The following is a 17,601-nucleotide window of genomic DNA, read 5'->3' on the forward strand; positions in this document are numbered from 1 at the left end:
GTACCTGTGTTCAGAGAGTTGCTCCTCGCTCATATCTTGTGGATGTGGAAGGCAGGCTCTACTGCCGCAATGGAGTGGACCTGCGAGTGGCAGAACATCTCACCACACAAACCTATAAGCATCCAGCACTTGAGCATTCTGAGGCTCTCAATGCACCTAGTGATACTGGACAACATAAGCAAGGCAGAGACAATACTGCTGTCATATCAGAAAGATACAATGAGGATGCCATAATGCAGCCTCTTATACCAGCAAGTTCATCCGTGCCAAACACACCAGCAGGGACAGAGGGCAGCTCCTTAACACCTTCTGGAGCTGAACAGCTTCACCCAGGCAAAATCCCTGTGGCTTTGCGTAGTGGTCGAGTTTCAAGACCTCCAGATAGACTCAATCTGTAGTGTATCTAACAGTAATTTAGTATGTTATGTTTAAGACTGTTCAGGATCTGTTTTAGGTAAATTGTTAGCAAATTTTGGATTGAATGTAAAAAGGGGAGATGTTATGTAGTTATTATGCAAATACTGTGACTCTGTTTATGGTAATATTGCATTGCCTTATACTTCCTGTTTCCTGTTCCTATCTCTGACCTGGATGTAGTTATTTAGTTCAATATGATTCCTCATACTAACAGCTTGTAGTGTCTTTATTTCTATACATGAAACATAGTATCCTTTAAAGAAAAATTATAGTTGGAAAATATGTTCTATTTAGCCCATGACCATTTTCTTGCAACCCCCCCCCCACCCCAAAAAAAAATAATAATTCATGATTCAGGTACAGAATTAACTTTTAAACAACTTTCCAATGTACTTCTATTATCTAACTTGCTTCATTCTCTTGATGATATCCTTTGTTAAAGCAGCAAAAATGCACTACTGGGCGTTAGCTGAACACATCAGTAAACCAATGACAAGAGGCATATATGTGCAGCCCGCAATCAGCAGCTGATGGGTCTACCTGGGTATCCTTTTCAACAAAGGTTACTAAGAGAACAAAACAAATTAGATAATAAAGTAAATAAGAAAGTTTTCACAATCACATGCTCTATATGAATCATGTAAGAAAAATGTTGGTATTTTATGTCCCTTTAATTTAATATGGCTGAAACGTGAACTTTATTGTCTACCACTTCTCCTTGTAAGCTATTCCATGTATCTACTGCACTATGTAATAGAAGGTTGCAATGGTTTCTTACAATATACTTGTTTAGAAAGTGTCAACCTAAATACATAGAAGGAAACTAATAATAAATATTGTCTGTATAAAAAGATACGCAAAACAAACTTTATTTATATCTGGACATTGATATTTTATAACATTGGCTCTGGCACTAGTCTGCTACGCCGGTGTCAGTTGACGTCACCACGTTTGATCCTCTACCACTCCTTCCATTGACAAAAGAGCAGGCGTTTGGCAACTGAAGATGCCATGAAGGGGTGGAGCGTAGCGCGTGTGACGTAACACTCGCTGTCTCCCCTGACCCGGTGTGGTGTCGTCATCAGTCGGCGCGCGTTTGTGGTCCCTAAGAACCCGCGGGAAAGGAAGAAAAAAGGCGAGGTATATATGTATTTAGTTTGTACGGAATGAATGTGACCCTCGGGGCTGGGAGCGTCCGGTACTGTTTTGTCATGTACCCCGTGGCAGGCTCTGTTTGTGTAAGAAGGAGCCGGCTACTTAGCCATTGTGTCAGTGTACACGCAGTACTTGACAGGTTTATTGTATTTCACGCAAGTGGATTTATATAATCATAAAGGGCTCGGAAAGCAAAAAAACAACGGTGTTCTTTCTGATGTGGTGACGTGTATCTTACATAATGAACATCTGTGAATAAAGTTATTACTTCAGGTGTTGGCTTTATTGTTCCACCAATAATCTTCATACTGTTTTATATTAATGATTTTACGATTGACAAGAGCTATGTGACTATGTAAAACATGAAGCCGCGATTCGCTAAAAGTTACCTTTTGGAATTATGAAGGCTGCCAAAAATCTATTTTAGGAATTCAATTTGAGCAGCATTGCTAGATGTAGAATTAATTGGCCATTTTGTTGTAAACGTACAGCAATTAAAGGGACATGAAAGCCAACATGTTTCTTTTTAACAGCTTTGAAATTCACTTCTATATCAAAATTGTTTTTGTATTTTGGTATCCTTAGTTGAAAGTCATAGCTAGATAGGCTCAGGATCTGATAGCTAGCTGTTGATTGGTGAATGCATATATGTCTATTATCATTGGCTCACTGCTGTTTTCAGCTAACTTCCAGTGATCTATCTAGTGCAGATCCTTCAATAAAGGATAAAAAGACAATGAAGGAAAAGGGATAATATAAGTACATTTTAAACCTGTATGAAATGGTATGTTCTATCTTAATCATGAAAGAAAAATGTTGGATGAGATGTCACTTTTAAAGGGTTACTGAACCCATTTCTTTTCTTTGTTGATTCAGATAAAGCATGCAATTTTAAGCAACTTTTATAATTTACTCCTATTTTCTTCATTCTTTTGGTATCTTTATTTGAAAAAGCAGGAATGTAAGCTTATGAGCTGGCCCATCTTTGGTTCAGATGACTAAATGTAGCCACCAATCAGCAAGCGCTATCCAGGGTTCTGAACCAAAAATGGGCCAGCTTCTAAGTTTCCATTCCTGCTTTTTCAAATAAAGAAACCAAAAGAACAAAGAAAAATTGATAGGAGTAAATGAGAAAGTTGCTTAAAATTGCATGCTTTATCTGAATCTTAAAATAAAAAAAAAAATTGGGTTTAGTATTCCTTTAATAGATTTTACTTTTAAACAAATTTGTTCCTTACATAATCAGGAACATATTTGGCTGTTGAGCCAATCAAGAGCGGGCACCTATGTATGTTCCAGTCACTTTCAGTCATCTGCATCAGCACAAGAATACTATGATGCACAACTGAGCGTTTACCTTTTTGGATAGGTTAAACACATACAAAGAAAAGTTTTTTTATAATAAAACGTTGAAACAAAAGCACTTTTTTATTTAATTTTTTTTTTAGAATATTGATTAAACCAAAGGGCAATTGCTACTTTTACCTTCAGGACTGACATGATGTCTTTACTTAGTACAGTCCTATTACGTGTGATGACAATTGTTTGTGGGAAAACCAAAATAAAATATATTAACAAAACCATTTTAAAAAGTGTACACCCTTGTGATTTTAAACTTTAAAGTGAAGGTCAAGTCTTGCGTTCTGGATATCAAATTTCAATCTATCAGCAAAAATCATTATGATGTTCATTCATCAAAATATATGAAAACACAATAAGAAGTTTTATTTTTTACTTGTTTGACCCGCTCCGTTTATTCTGTACAAACCGCCCGCCAGAGTGCCTTCAGTGATTGACATATTTTCGCTCCTATCGTTATTTTACCCCCATGGCGTCCAGCCCCTTTTCTATTTGGTCATCGCCATCTTATGCGCATGCGTTTATGCAAACAGCGCATCATCATCGGCATGCTTGTTCATGTAACGCGCATGCGTTGTCAGTTCTCCCAGTCCATTGTAACATTGAATTGACAGCATCGCTCTCACTTGGATTATTGCGAAACCGCTTCCAAAAATACTAACAGGTAATTTTGATAGCGCAGCGCATCTCACATACTAATAGAGTTTGGATACTAAGTCACGGCACTTACTTGAACGCATGCGCCATTGAGCTGCGGATACGCATGCGCAGTTCAAATCTATAACGGGTGCACGAGCGTAGTCCGCTGCTAACAGACAATGCTACTTCATCCGATAAGAACAAGGAAGTGTTGATGGGGCGGAGCGTAGAGCGCAAACGGCGGTAGATTATAAATACTATTTATATGTAAAGGATTATTTTTTTAAACATATAAAATAAGCGACTGCAATAATTTTAACATTAGTTTATACATTAAGTCTTGTGAATAAGAAAAATTGACCTTCACTTTAAGAATAAGGTATTTTAGAAGCATATACACTTTTTTAAAATCTGTTTTCCTGATATTAAATATTATTATAGTGATGCCAAGGTATCGTCACACGTGTAATCTAGAAAATCCATCATTGCCTGTATATAGGATGTCCACTGTAATTACTGATACATTCTCAAATTTAGAGGAACATATAGGTAGATAATCTCCTGTTTGTTAGCAAGATATTGTGTAACTCCTTATTGGGTTCAGAACTTAGTGTAGTGCTTTTGCAGTTTCCAGTTATTGTTGACAAAAATGAGTCACCAAATACATCTTTTGCATATTAACCCTTTCGTGACAGGGTTAAAGTGCCTACATCGGAACAACTGTTCCGATGTAGACAAATTGAAACTACGCGATCGTGCATACGATCGCGAGATTTCAATTATTGGATCGCATCTGGGGGGCGTCCCTACAATCCTAGGAACGCCCTCCAGACCGCGATTAAATCCCTGAAGCACAGAAGGCTTCAGGACAGCCGTTAGTTATGACGTTCCATTCCGTCATAACGGCTTTAAAGCCCAGTCTAATTATGACGGAATGGAACGGCATAACGGCTTTAAAAGGTTAATAAACAAAGCTATAAATTGTGTTTTAAGTCTGTCTATTGTCCATGTACATCTGGAGGCTACTTACCTGTTGTGTGTTGGCCTTACAGAGAAGGTAATTCATGCCCCCGGAGCTGCTGGATTTTTTTTTTTTTTTTTTTTTTTTTTTTTTTAATTGGGATTGTGAATAGTTTTATGGGCTAAGTTTGTATTGGTGCGCTTATTGAAACTGCAATTGACATACTGAGTACAATTCACAACATGATTCAGGTGGCCACAGGGTGCAAATAAATGCTTTAAAATGTTGGCAACAATGCAGTTGTTCGATAATAGGGCTCACCAAGGTTCACATACTTATTTGCCAGTCCCAAGCTTTGAGGTACCATTGTGTATGGTTGCTGTGGGTTTGTCAAGCAAATAATATAAATTATACAAACACACAAATACAGTGCTCTAAATGTCCAAAAATGCACTAGTCTTACACTAGCTTTACTTTGCAGAGGATGAGTGAGTGAGAAAGTTTGGTCTGCCTTTCTGTAACATTGTTTAGACTGGTAACCTTTTTTCCCCCCTCACTAGTAACAAGTTATAGTTACATTTTACAACCCTGTGTGTATAAAGATAGGATATTTGAGTGCAAAATTAGTTTAGACCAACATTAGATCGATGCTTCATGACAACACAACAACTGCTCTTTTTGTTCTGTTTTCTAAATGAGCAAAGCATCTGAAACCACGTAAGGAATAAACTGTCAAATGCAGGGTAATGGTGATTTTTTTTTTTTCTTCTCCTGTCTAAATTGTTTTGACATATTCCCTAAATAATGTTATCATGCAACAAGGAGCATCGCAAATAATTTATTAATTTAAAGCAGTGATGGCCAAGTTCATATCACATGGGGTGCACAAATAATTATTTTAGAAGCTTTAAAGGGACAGTCAACACCAGAATTTTTGTTGTTTAAAAAGAAAGATAATCCCTTTATTACCCATTCCCCAGTTTTGCATATCCAACACAGTTATAATACGCGTTTTACCTCTGTAATTATCTTGTATCTAAGCCTCTGCTGACTGCCCCCTTATTTCAGTTCTTTTGACAGACATGCAGTTTAGCCAATCAGTGCTCACTCCTAGGTCACTTTACGTGCATGAGCTCAATGTTTTCTATATGAAATATGTGAACTAATGCCCTCTAGTGGTCAAAATCTATTCAGATTAGAGGCAGTCTTTAAGGTCTAAGAAATTTGCATATGAACCTCCTAGGTTTAGCTTTCAACTAAGAATACCAAGAGAACAAAGCAAAATTGGTGATAAAAGTAAATTGGGAAGTTGTTTAAAATTGCATGCCCTATTTAAATCATGAGTTTTTTTTTTTTGGACTTGACTGTCCCTTTAAGTACTGTATACAATTTTATGGCTATTAAATAATATATGTCCAAAAGCACAGGGTTGCTGGGTACACTCTTCCTGATGTTCTTCCCTTCAGAGGGCTTTTTTGAGTTAAGGTCACCCCATAGCACAATTTAGTTCTGTTTTTCCCTAGGGCCACACAACTATGGCGCACATTGTTCAATTTTTCCACAAGGGCCACGTGTAGCCTTCAGGCCGCCAGTTGGTCATCCCTGATTTTAAAGCAAAGCTACTATATTTTTAAAGATGTAGGTGCAAGTCACTTAAAGGGACAACCAAGTAAAAATTAAACTTTCATGATTTAGATAGCGCAATCAATTTTAAACAACTTTCCAGTTAATTTCCATTATCTAAATATGCACATTCTTTTTATATGCATACTCTGAGGCACCAGCTCCTACTGAGCATGTGCAAAATTCAGAGTATATGCATTTTGTGATTGGCTGTTGGCAGTCACATGATGAATTAGGAAGAAAAATGTAACTAACTGGACATTTTGTCAGATAAAAATCTACTAATAATTTGAAATTCAAACTAAGTGCATTTGCATTGTTTTATACATTTAGTAATCATGCTATTCTACTGTGTTTAGTGGTTCTATTTAAATTAATATTCTTAAAGAGACGGTAAAGTAAAAAAAAACTTCCATGGTCTTGATTATTTATACAATTTGGAAAAAACTTTCAATTTTACTTCTATAATCAAATATGTTTTGTTCTTTTGGTTTCCAGAGTAGATCTAGGTAGATTTATAAGAGCTCAGCAGCATGCGTGTGTCTTCAGCCATCTAAGGCAGCAGTGTTTTTAACTAACATTACTAAACAGTGTTGTAAATACTGCTACCTGTAGTGCTGAAGACCAATGCAATACTCCTGAGGCATACCTAGGTTACTGTTCAAAAAAGGATACCAAGAAAACAAAGCAATTTTGATAATAGATGGGAACAATACAGTTGCTTAAACTGTCTGCTCTATTTGAATCATAGAATCCCTTGTAGTGATTTTTATCCAGATTCCAGTTTTGTTCTGTTCACAAAACACCAAAGAACAGACTACAAGTTGTAAATTCTTAGTTTTAAAGGGACATTTAAACTTCAGATAGAGCAGTGCGTGACTATCCTGGCCACCATTCTTACGATCATCTGACTATTCATAAAATCACCCAACGCTATCAGAGACAGCGGACACTGTGTTATTTGCTGCCTTCCTCCTCCTTAGAGCAGCTACTAGAATAAGCCAAGGAAGTGGAGGCTGGTGTACTCCCTCAATATATACACAATGGCACTACAGGCAGTCCCCAGGTTACGAACAAGATAGTTTCTTAAGCTGAATTTGTATGTAAGTTGGAACAGGCTTTTTTTTTTTTTTTTTTTTTTTTTTGTGAAACTCTAGCCAAACATTTTTTTTTTTAGTTTTGGATAGCATAGGGAAGTTTGTTTTGCTATCTGTGCCCTTGTTCAGAAAATTTCACATCACATTCTGTCCTTGTGACAATTGGATTTTGGGTTATCCTGGAAAGAAGGATTGTCGATAAAGCTCTATTTTCTCAGTTTGTAAGTATGATTTGTACTTAAAGGTACATGAAACCCAAATTTTTTCTTTAATGAATCAGAATACGATTTTAAACAACTTTCTAATTTACTTCTATTATCTAATCTGTTTCATTCTTTTGGTATAATTCGTTGGAGCAGCAATGCACTACTAGTTTCTAACTTAACACATGGGTGAGCCAATCATATTCAATATATATATGCAGCCACCAATCAACAGCTAGAACCTAGTTTCTCTGCTGCTCATGAACTTGCCTAGATAAACCTTTCAGCAAATAACAAGAGAAGGAAGCAAATTAAATAATAGAAGTAAATTGGAAAGTTGTTTAAAATTGTATTCTCTATCTGAATCATGAAAGAGAATGTTTGGGTTTCATATCCCTTTAAAGGGACACTGAACCCAAATTTTTTCTTTAGTGATTCAGATAGAGCATGCAACTTTCTAATTTACTCCTATTATCAATTTTTCTTCGTTCTCTTGCTATCATTATTTGAAAAAGAAGGCATCTAAGCTTTTTTTTTGGTTTCAGTACTCTGGACAGCACTTTTTTTATTGGTGGATGAATTTATCCACCAATCAGCAAGGACAACCCAGGTTGTTCACCAAAAATGGGCCGGCATCTAAACTTACATTCTTGCATTTCAAATAAAGATACCAAGAGAATAAAGAAAATTTGATAATAGGAGTAAATTAGAAAGTTTCTTAAAATTTCATGCTCAATCTGAATCACGAAAGAATTTTTTTGGGTACAGTGTCCCTTTAAGTCGGATGTCTGTAACCCGGGGACTGCCTGTATATAGGCAAACTCCCCTGTCACTTAATTTATGATTCCCAGTTTAAATAACACAAATGTAAATTGTTTGATAGGGGAGTAGTGCTAGCATCATATATTAACATGCAGAAGAAGGTTTTGGAAAAGATTCCAAAGAAAGAAAATGCTCTATCAGCACTCTATGCCCAGACCAGTTTAGTTTAAGGGCAGGATACAATAAAATATAACCTTTATTGTTTCTCTTTAAAAGATGGGTGAAAATGTTAAAATCCAAAATCGCAAGGAATTTTTGCTATTGTCAATGTATTGGGCATATCTCTGAATGTATGGCTGTCAGGCCTTATATCATATTCATGTAATGTTGGGAAACGCGTGCACACACAATCAGTAATTTATTATTTTTAAGAGCACTGTATATTATATTTCCTTGGCACCGTCCTAATAAAGATCAGAGCTGTTTTACATCACCTTGGATCCATGGAATTATTCAGCAGTTAGCCAGAATCTCTGTGTTCTCAATTTATTAATATTGTTTTTAACTGTGTTTGAAACATTGTATTGATAGGGCATTCAAATTTTACTGTCACTATAAGTGGAGCACCTATTCCCAATATAAAAAGTCGAATTTTGTTAAAGGGACAGTAAACGCCAGAATTTTTGTTGTTTAAAAAGAAAGATAATCCCTTTATTACCCATTCCCCAGTTTTGCATATGCAACACAGTTATAATAATACACATTTTACCTCTGTAATTATCTTGTATCTAAGCCTTTGCTGACTGCCCCCTTATTTCAGTTCTTTAGACAGACATGCAGTTTAGCCAATCAGTGCTCACTCTTAGGTCACTTTACGTGCATGAGCTCAATGTTATCTATATGAAACATGTGAACTAATGCCCTCTAGTGGTCTAAATGTCCAAAAATGCACTAGTCTTACACTAGCTTTACTTTGCAGAGGATGAGTGAGTGAGAAAGTTTGGTCTGCCTTTCTGTAACATTGTTTAGACTGGTAACCTTTTTTCCCCCCTCACTAGTAACAAGTTATAGTTACATTTTACAACCCTGTGTGTATAAAGATAGGATATTTGAGTGCAAAATTAGTTTAGACCAACATTAGATCGATGCTTCATGACAACACAACAACTGCTCTTTTTGTTCTGTTTTCTAAATGAGCAAAGCATCTGAAACCACGTAAGGAATAAACTGTCAAATGCAGGGTAATGGTGATTTTTTTTTTCTTCTCCTGTCTAAATTGTTTTGACATATTCCCTAAATAATGTTATCATGCAACAAGGAGCATCGCAAATAATTTATTAATTTAAAGCAGTGATGGCCAAGTTCATATCACATGGGGTGCACAAATAATTATTTTAGAAGCTTTAAAGGGACAGTCAACACCAGAATTTTTGTTGTTTAAAAAGAAAGATAATCCCTTTATTACCCATTCCCCAGTTTTGCATATCCAACACAGTTATAATACGCGTTTTACCTCTGTAATTATCTTGTATCTAAGCCTCTGCTGACTGCCCCCTTATTTCAGTTCTTTTGACAGACATGCAGTTTAGCCAATCAGTGCTCACTCCTAGGTCACTTTACGTGCATGAGCTCAATGTTTTCTATATGAAATATGTGAACTAATGCCCTCTAGTGGTCAAAATCTATTCAGATTAGAGGCATTCTTCAAGGTCTAAGAAATTTGCATGTTAACCTCCTAGGTTTAGCTTTCAACTAAGAATACCAAGCAAACAAAGCAAAATTGGTGATAAAAGTAAATTGGGAAGTTGTTTAAAATTGCATGCCCTATTTAAATCATGAAAGTTTTTTTTGGACTTGACTGTCCCTTTAATTGTCTCACATGTGTAATAGTACGTAGTATCATGTGTTTGTGTCATGACTTAGTTTGTAGTACCTCTAATCAGCCAAAAATTCAGGGACACACCCAATACATTGACATTAGCAAAAATTGCTTGTGATATTGGATTTTAACATTTTCACCCATCTTTTAACCCCTTAATGACCAAGGACGTACGCCACACGTCCTCAAAAAAAAGACAGTTAATGACCGAGGACGTGTGGCGTACGTCCTTGGTCTGGAAAGCAGCTGGAAGCGATCCTGCTCGCTTCCAGCTGCTTTCCGGTTATTGCAGTGATGCCTCGATATGGAGGCATCCTGCAATAACCCCCCCTTGGCCATCCGATGCAGAGAGAGCCACTCTGTGGCCCTCTCTGCACCGGACATCGGTGGCCGGTATCGTTGGTGGGTGGGAGCAAGTCTGGGAGGCGGGTGGGAGGCCATCGATGTGCCGAGTGGAGGGAAGGAGGGCGCGATCGGGGGCGGGGGGGACGGGAGCGCGTGCACGGGGGGTGGCGGGCGGGCGCGTGCACGGGGCGGGAGCGGGAGGGAACGGCTACACTACAGAAAAATAAAAGTGGTAAAAGTTAAAAATAAAATGTTTTCAAATATAGAAATAAACATCTAAGGGATCAAGACGGGGTGGGGGGTTGGTCTTGGGGGGGGGGGGGAAAGCTACACTACAGAAAAGGGCATTTTTTTTTTTAAAAAAAAAGGCACATTTGTTGCTAAACTGGGTACTGGCAGACAGCTGCCAGTACCCAAGATGGCGCCCATTAAGGCAGAGGGGGAGGGTTAGAGAGCTGTTTGGTGGGGGATCAATGAGGTTGGGGACTAAGGGGGGATCCTACACAGCAGCATATGTAAATATGCCAAAAACCCCCCAAAAAAGCCCAAATATAGCTTTTATTTTAGTACTGGCAGAGTTTCTGCCAGTACTTAAGATGGCGGGGACAATTGTGGGGTGGGGGAGGGAAGAGAGCTGTTTGGGAGGGATCAGGGGGTCTCATGTTTCAGGTGGGAGGCTGAGCTCTACACTAAAGCTAAAATTAACCCTGCAAGCTACATAATTAACCCCTTCACTGCTAGCCATAATACACGTGTGAAATGCAGCGGCATTTGGCGGCCTTCTTATTACCAAAAATCAACCCCAAAGCCATATATGTCTGCTATTTCTGAACAAAGGGGATCCCAGAGAAGCATTTACAACCATTTGTGCCATAATTGCACAAGCTGTTTGTAAATGATTTCAGTGAGAAACCTAAAATTGTGAAAAATGTAACGTTTTTTTTAATTTGGCGGTGAAATGGCGCCATGAAATATACCAAAATTGGCCTAGATCAATACTTGGGGTTGTCTACTACACTACACTAAAGCTAAAAGTATCCCTAAAAGCTCCCTACATGTTCCATAATTAACCCCTTCACTGCTGGGCATAATACACGTGTAGTGCGCAGTGGCATTTAGCAGCCTTCTAATTACTAAAAAGCAACGCCAAAGCCATATATGTCTGCTATTTCTGAACAAAGGGGATCCCAGAGAAGCATTTACAACCATTTAAGCCATAATTGCACAAGCTGTTTGTAAATAATTTCAGTGAGAAACCAAAAGTTTGTGAAAAAATTAGTAAAAAAGTGAAAGATTTTTTGTATTTAATCGCATTTGGCGGTGAAATGGTGGCATGAAATATACCAAAATGGGCCTAGATCAATACTTTGGGATGTCTACTAAAAAAAAATATATACATGTCAATGGATATTCAGAGATTCCTGAAAGATATTAGTGTTCTAATGTAACTAGCGCTAATTTTGAAAAATAATGGTTTGGAAATAGCAAAGTGCTATTTGTATTTATGGCCCTATAACTTACAAAAAAAGCAAAGAACATGTAAACATTGGGTATTTCTAAACTCAGGACAAAATTTAGAAACTATTTAGCACAGTGTTTTTTGGTGGTTGTAGATGTGTAACAGATTTTGGGGGTCAAAGTTAGAAAAAGTGTGTTTTTTTTTCAATTTTTTCCTCATATTTTATAATGTTTTTTATAGTAAATTATAAGATATGATGAAAATAATGGTATCTTTAGAAAGTCCATTTAATGACGAGAAAAACGGTATATAATATGTGTGGGTACAGTAAATGAGTAAGAGGAAAATTACAGCTAAACACAAACACAGCAGAAATGTAAAAATAGCCTTGGTCCCAAACGGACAGAAAATGGAAAAGTGCTGTGGTCATTAAGGGGTTAAAGAGAAACAATAAAGTTTATTTTATCCTGCCTCTAAACTACTCTGGGCATAGAGTGCTGATAGAGCATTTAATTTCTTCGGAAGCTTTTCCAAAACAACCTTCTGGAGTACTCCCTCACATACAGCTTGTTTCAAAGGGCACCATAAGCTTCACAGTCTGAAGCAGTCAAGGTCAGTGCTGTTAAATGTGAGTGCCATCTAGACATATGCATTGGTGCCTTTGGGCAATAAATGACTGCTGAAGTTGCATTCAGCAATTTTCAGAGACGTATTTCTTCTTGTGAAAGTGTAATACCAGATCTTTGAAATCCAGCTACAAAAATTGCCAAATGCAGCTTGTGTCTGCCATCTTCAGCATTCCTTTAGTGCATCACCGGCTCGGGAAAAAAGCTTCAGCTGTTGACTAGAAGTCAGTGGCGTATTTAGGTTTTTTGCTGCCCTAGACACTCAAAATTCTGCTGCCCCCCCCCAAAAAAAAATAAAAAAATAAAATTAAAAAGGTTTTAGGCCTGTTTTCCCTTTAATATTTTTTTGGGGACAGTGTGTAAAATTATATTTTTTTATTTATAACAATTGAAAAGAAAATTGGCTAGCAAAACACTTGCAAACAGGTGGGTTGAATTGCATGCATCTCATACCATTTTTCTCCCTGAGAGCCCCAAGGCAGAACATACAGTGATCTGAGATGTAATTGCAGAAAATGCAGCATGTCTGCTGAAAGAACAGAACCCATGCAGGAACTGTTAGACTTATGCTTTAACTTTGCAGCTCTACTCTTCAGAGCTGTGTTCTGGCTGCACCGTTTAAGTGTCCAGTGCATCAAGAGAAAAGAGCTGTTTGAAAATAGCCCGTTAATAATAAATGCACTACTACTTTACAGTGCTACTGCATATTTGACTGTTAACTTCAAACACTCCCCTAGCCTTTCCCAGTCTGCAAAGCTGTTTGTTCTGAATGTAAGACGTTCTTATGAGCATTGCACCTTTTTATTACTACATTTCTATGTTAGACAAAGAGAAAAGGAAACAAATTTAATTAGAAACGTTTTATAACTTAGTTTGTTTGCAGGTAATTTGCAATACAATTTTCAACTACTGCACTATATTATTAAACGTTAAAAAATGCATTTATTCTTTAATTATCCAACACATTGCGATTGAACTGGTGCTTTAGTGTAACTGCCTAATTTAAAATTTAATTTTTATTTAAAAATGGCCTGCAGAAAAATTTTCAATAAAAAAAAAAAAGTGAAAAAAAATTCTGCCTCTGGGCCTGAGAGAAGGGAGGGAAAGTAAAGAAGGGAGAGAGAGAAGAGAAAAGGAGGGAGAAAATAAGGGAGGGAACAAAAAGGAGTGAAAGAATGGAGCGAGGGAGGGAAAGAAATAAGGGAGGGAGTTAAGGGAGGGAAAGAAGAATACACTTTGAAACAATCACTGCCCTTTACATGAAACAACATACAGTAATTACCATCATTCGAGTAATTAAACTTTTTAAGTGTCTGTTTACTATTTACTCTGTGGGTTCATGAATGCAGAGAAAGCTAGTTATTAGTAGCTAACATATATTAGTGATCAGAGTTTGATTAGACATCACAAGCTGATCTAAGCAGTGCACAGACGCATCCAGTCGGTTAGTTACTAAGACCTGCAGTATGCACTGCGCTCGCAGACCCACCACAGCTGACAAGGGGAGGCAGCATATCGGCACAAGGTCTTCTCCTCCAGCCTCACCTTGTAATCATATTCCTGGTCAAGTTTCTCACCAAGAACGCTTCCACTGCAAAAAATAGACGGCTCTAAATGAAGCAACGGTTTAAAGGAGTACTGCATGTGAAGAACGACCTTAATCAGTGCACGTTCCTTGTCTTCTCTGTAAAAGCCTGCACTTAATCGCTCACTGTACTGTGTGCTGGCTTTTAAAGAGAAGATGGGGCAGATGTGCTACCCCTCCCAAATCTGCTGCCCTTGGCACCGGCCTTGTTGGCCTAGGCCATAAGACACCCCTGCTAGAAGTACAGCATAGCATTCTCAGCACAATTTAATCCCTTGTCTAAAGAAGAGGATTGCAGTGTATTCCAACACATTGTACTGTAGTGCTTTTTGTCAGCTGTGGGGTTAAATTGGGCTCCATAAGCTATCTTGCTTTTCTACACTGTGGAGGTGAAGAGGGGCTGCCCGGTACTTGCTCTTCTGTATCAGAAGCTGCCGGTTTTATATATAGCCTTTAACATTAAGCAGGGTTGTCTGTAGAACTAAGTAAGTGAAAGTCTGTTCCTGTCTTTGTATAGGGCATTATTTAGCTATGATGTACTTTCACACTCTGACCTGATTACTGAAGGCTGCTTCCTTATGAAATATATATATATATATATGTTTAGAGTATCTGCATTAATTTCTTAAAAATAAGAAAGGATGCCTGCTTCTCTAGTGTTCTCCACAGAAAATTTTGCCAGCTGGGGGGCATTATGAAGTAGCTGGTTGGGTGCATTGAACAATTTTCTAAAATTATGTAATTTTCTGCAATCCAAAGCACAAATGAATTGCATAATTTAACAATTATTTAAATGTATTTGATAATTTGTGCAATAAAATTTTAATATTAGCTCATTTTGCTTAATATTGGCTAAATTTTTTTTAGCCAGTTGGTCAGTAAAATTAGCCGGATGGTTCACCTGCTAAAAAGTTCCTGGGGAGAACACTGCTCTCATAATATCTGACTAATTTTCAAAAGAGCTGAAATCCTTGTTTTAAGGCAGTTTTCCAGAGTGGTGTCTTACTATACATCTCAGTGTGTGGCGATTTTATATTAAAAGCAGCATTGCCACCAGATGTAATGTAAATCAGGGCTCGACAAACACAGGAGCCTGGGAACCACTGGCTCCTAGAATTTTACCCCTGGCTCCTAAAATTTGGGTTATTCTCCATATATCTATATACAAATACCACTGTCTGGCTCCTAAATCTTAAACGGATTTGTCGACCCCTGATGTAAATGATCCTTTTTTATACATCGCACATGTACATTGCCTATTTTGTGCATTCGGTCACCACCGAATAAACTAACTGCAGCCTGAAATAATTAAAAGAATGCATTAATGAAAAGTTTAAATACATTTGTTCTTTATTATTTTAATATAAAAAGAACAATCCAATGAACCCGCTTTCCAGTCCTACACTATGAACCCCTTAAAGGTATAGAAAGGCCAAAATTGAAATGTGCATTTCAATTTTAAGTAGGATTTTTGCAATATACTGTACTTCCATTAGCAAAAATGCCTCTAGTGAAACGTAGTACCTATCCCTTGAGGGCCCGTGCATCAGTATTCAAAAACCACATCTTCGCAGTGGCTTCTTGTATGACACATTATGTCTTTACAGAATAAATGCACAACAGCAGGCATGGTGTTTGAGTACTGGCGCACAGCCCTCACGGGATATGTGCATATGCCGCAGAAAAACAAATAACTTTTACAATATACTTTCATTAGCAGAAATGTTTCTAGTAAAAGCGCTTCTGTTTCTAATTAAACCCATGTATATTTCAATTTTATATCCCTTTAAGCACCAAAACCCCAAATGAAACCTTTCCCCTCTACGCTATTAGCCCTTTAAAGGGCCATAATACCCAAATGTTTAAACACTTGAAAGTGATGCAGTATAGCTGTAAAAAGCTGACTAGACAATATCACCTGAACATCTCTATGTAAAAAAAAGAAAGATATTTTACCGCAAAAGTTTCTCAGTAGCCACCTCCCATTGTAAAGGATTTCTAAGCAGCTTATTAGTGTGTCTGTCTGTCCTGGGACAGCTTAGGGGTTGAGCCTTGTGCATTCTCATGTTATTTCCCTATTCAGTTTAAAGGAAGTTTACAATGTGAACTCATGAGATCACAGTAAAAGAGTTCATGACCTCAGCACTGCTGATGCTGATTGGCTGCTGTTCATGTCTTTTTTTTTTTTTTTTTTTACCTGCAGCTGGGCTGCAGCTGAGTATTACTTTTTACTCAGAACTTACTCTGCTGAGTTGAGGAGATTGTGAGGTAAAATATCTTCCTTTTTAACATAGAGATGCTCAGGTGATGTTTTCCTGTCAGCTTTTTACAGTTATACTGCATCAGTTTCAAGTGATCTAGCATACGAGTATTATGTCCCTTTAAGCGCCTTAAAGAGACAGTAGTCCAAAATAAACTTTCATGATTCAGATACTGCATGTAATCTTAAACAATTTTCCAATTTACTTTTATCACCAAATTTGCTTTGTTCTCTTGGTATTCTTAGTTGAAAGCTTAACCTAGGAGGTTCATATGCTAATTTCTTAGACCTTGAAGGCCACCTCCTTTTCAGAATGCATTTTAACAGTTTTTCACCACTAGAGGGTGTTAGTTCATGTTTTTCATATAGAGAACACTGTGCTCATGCACGTGAAGTTATCTGGGAGCAGGCACTGATTGGCTAAACTGCAAGTCTGTCAAAAGAACTGATTGCAGAGCCTTAGATACAAGATAATCACAGAGGTTAAAAGTATATTAATATAACTGTGTTGGTTATGCAAAACTGGGAAATGGGTAATAAAGGGATTATCTATCTTTTAAAACAATAAAAATTCTGGTGTAGACTGTCCCTTTTAACCCCAAATGCAATATAACCCCTCTAATCTATTAACCTCTTAAGATCAATAACCCCTGTACACTTTATTTTTGAGGTGTTTAAACACAAAGGTTATCCAAAAATGATATGATATACAATTTTGCTTTGAGAAACATCTATGTAAACAGCGCAAAATATATTTAACATCTTGTCTATGTCTCGTATGGAAGGAGAACCAAAGGAGCCTCTATTTTATTATAACAATGTATGGTGTAAAAAGAACAATAGAAGTGCAAGGTGTAGATATAAGAATATACAAATTATACATGCATTACATTCGTATATCAATTTTCACATTTAAAGCAGGAAATAAATATTGCTTCATAATCGAGGAGGTCCTCAGTATTATGCACTCGAGACATATGATTCCATTGATTTGACGTATCCTAAGATGTTGACCACTTGTTCCCAGGTTGGTGGAGTTTGTTTTAACTACAACCGAGCCAGGGTCAGCTTCACAGCCAAGAATAAATAGATGCAAAATAGTTTCTGCGGGAGAGGTAGGGGCTTAGGTAGTATGTAAAGAGAACAATAGAAGTGGAAGATGTAGATAAAAGAATATACAAATTACACATGTAATTGTATGTAGAAGAGTCCTATACTTGGTGAAAATGTA

The 17,601-nt window shown here is 37.3% G+C and overlaps 1 protein-coding gene across 1 annotated transcript in view; it reads left to right on the forward strand.

Moving 5' to 3' along the window:
• Positions 1-1,488: 1,488 nt before the first annotated feature.
• The window catches only part of SMARCAD1 (SWI/SNF-related, matrix-associated actin-dependent regulator of chromatin, subfamily a, containing DEAD/H box 1), a 496,186-nt gene continuing 480,073 nt past the window's right edge, over positions 1,489-17,601 (forward strand). Inside the window, exon 1 of the mRNA XM_053700170.1 lies at positions 1,489-1,557. The gene's annotated coding sequence lies outside the window, so the exon portion shown is untranslated. The remainder of the gene's footprint in view (positions 1,558-17,601) is intronic.

This window comes from Bombina bombina, chromosome 2, assembly GCF_027579735.1.
Source record: "Bombina bombina isolate aBomBom1 chromosome 2, aBomBom1.pri, whole genome shotgun sequence".
In the NCBI taxonomy this organism is placed as follows: domain Eukaryota; kingdom Metazoa; phylum Chordata; class Amphibia; order Anura; family Bombinatoridae; genus Bombina; species Bombina bombina.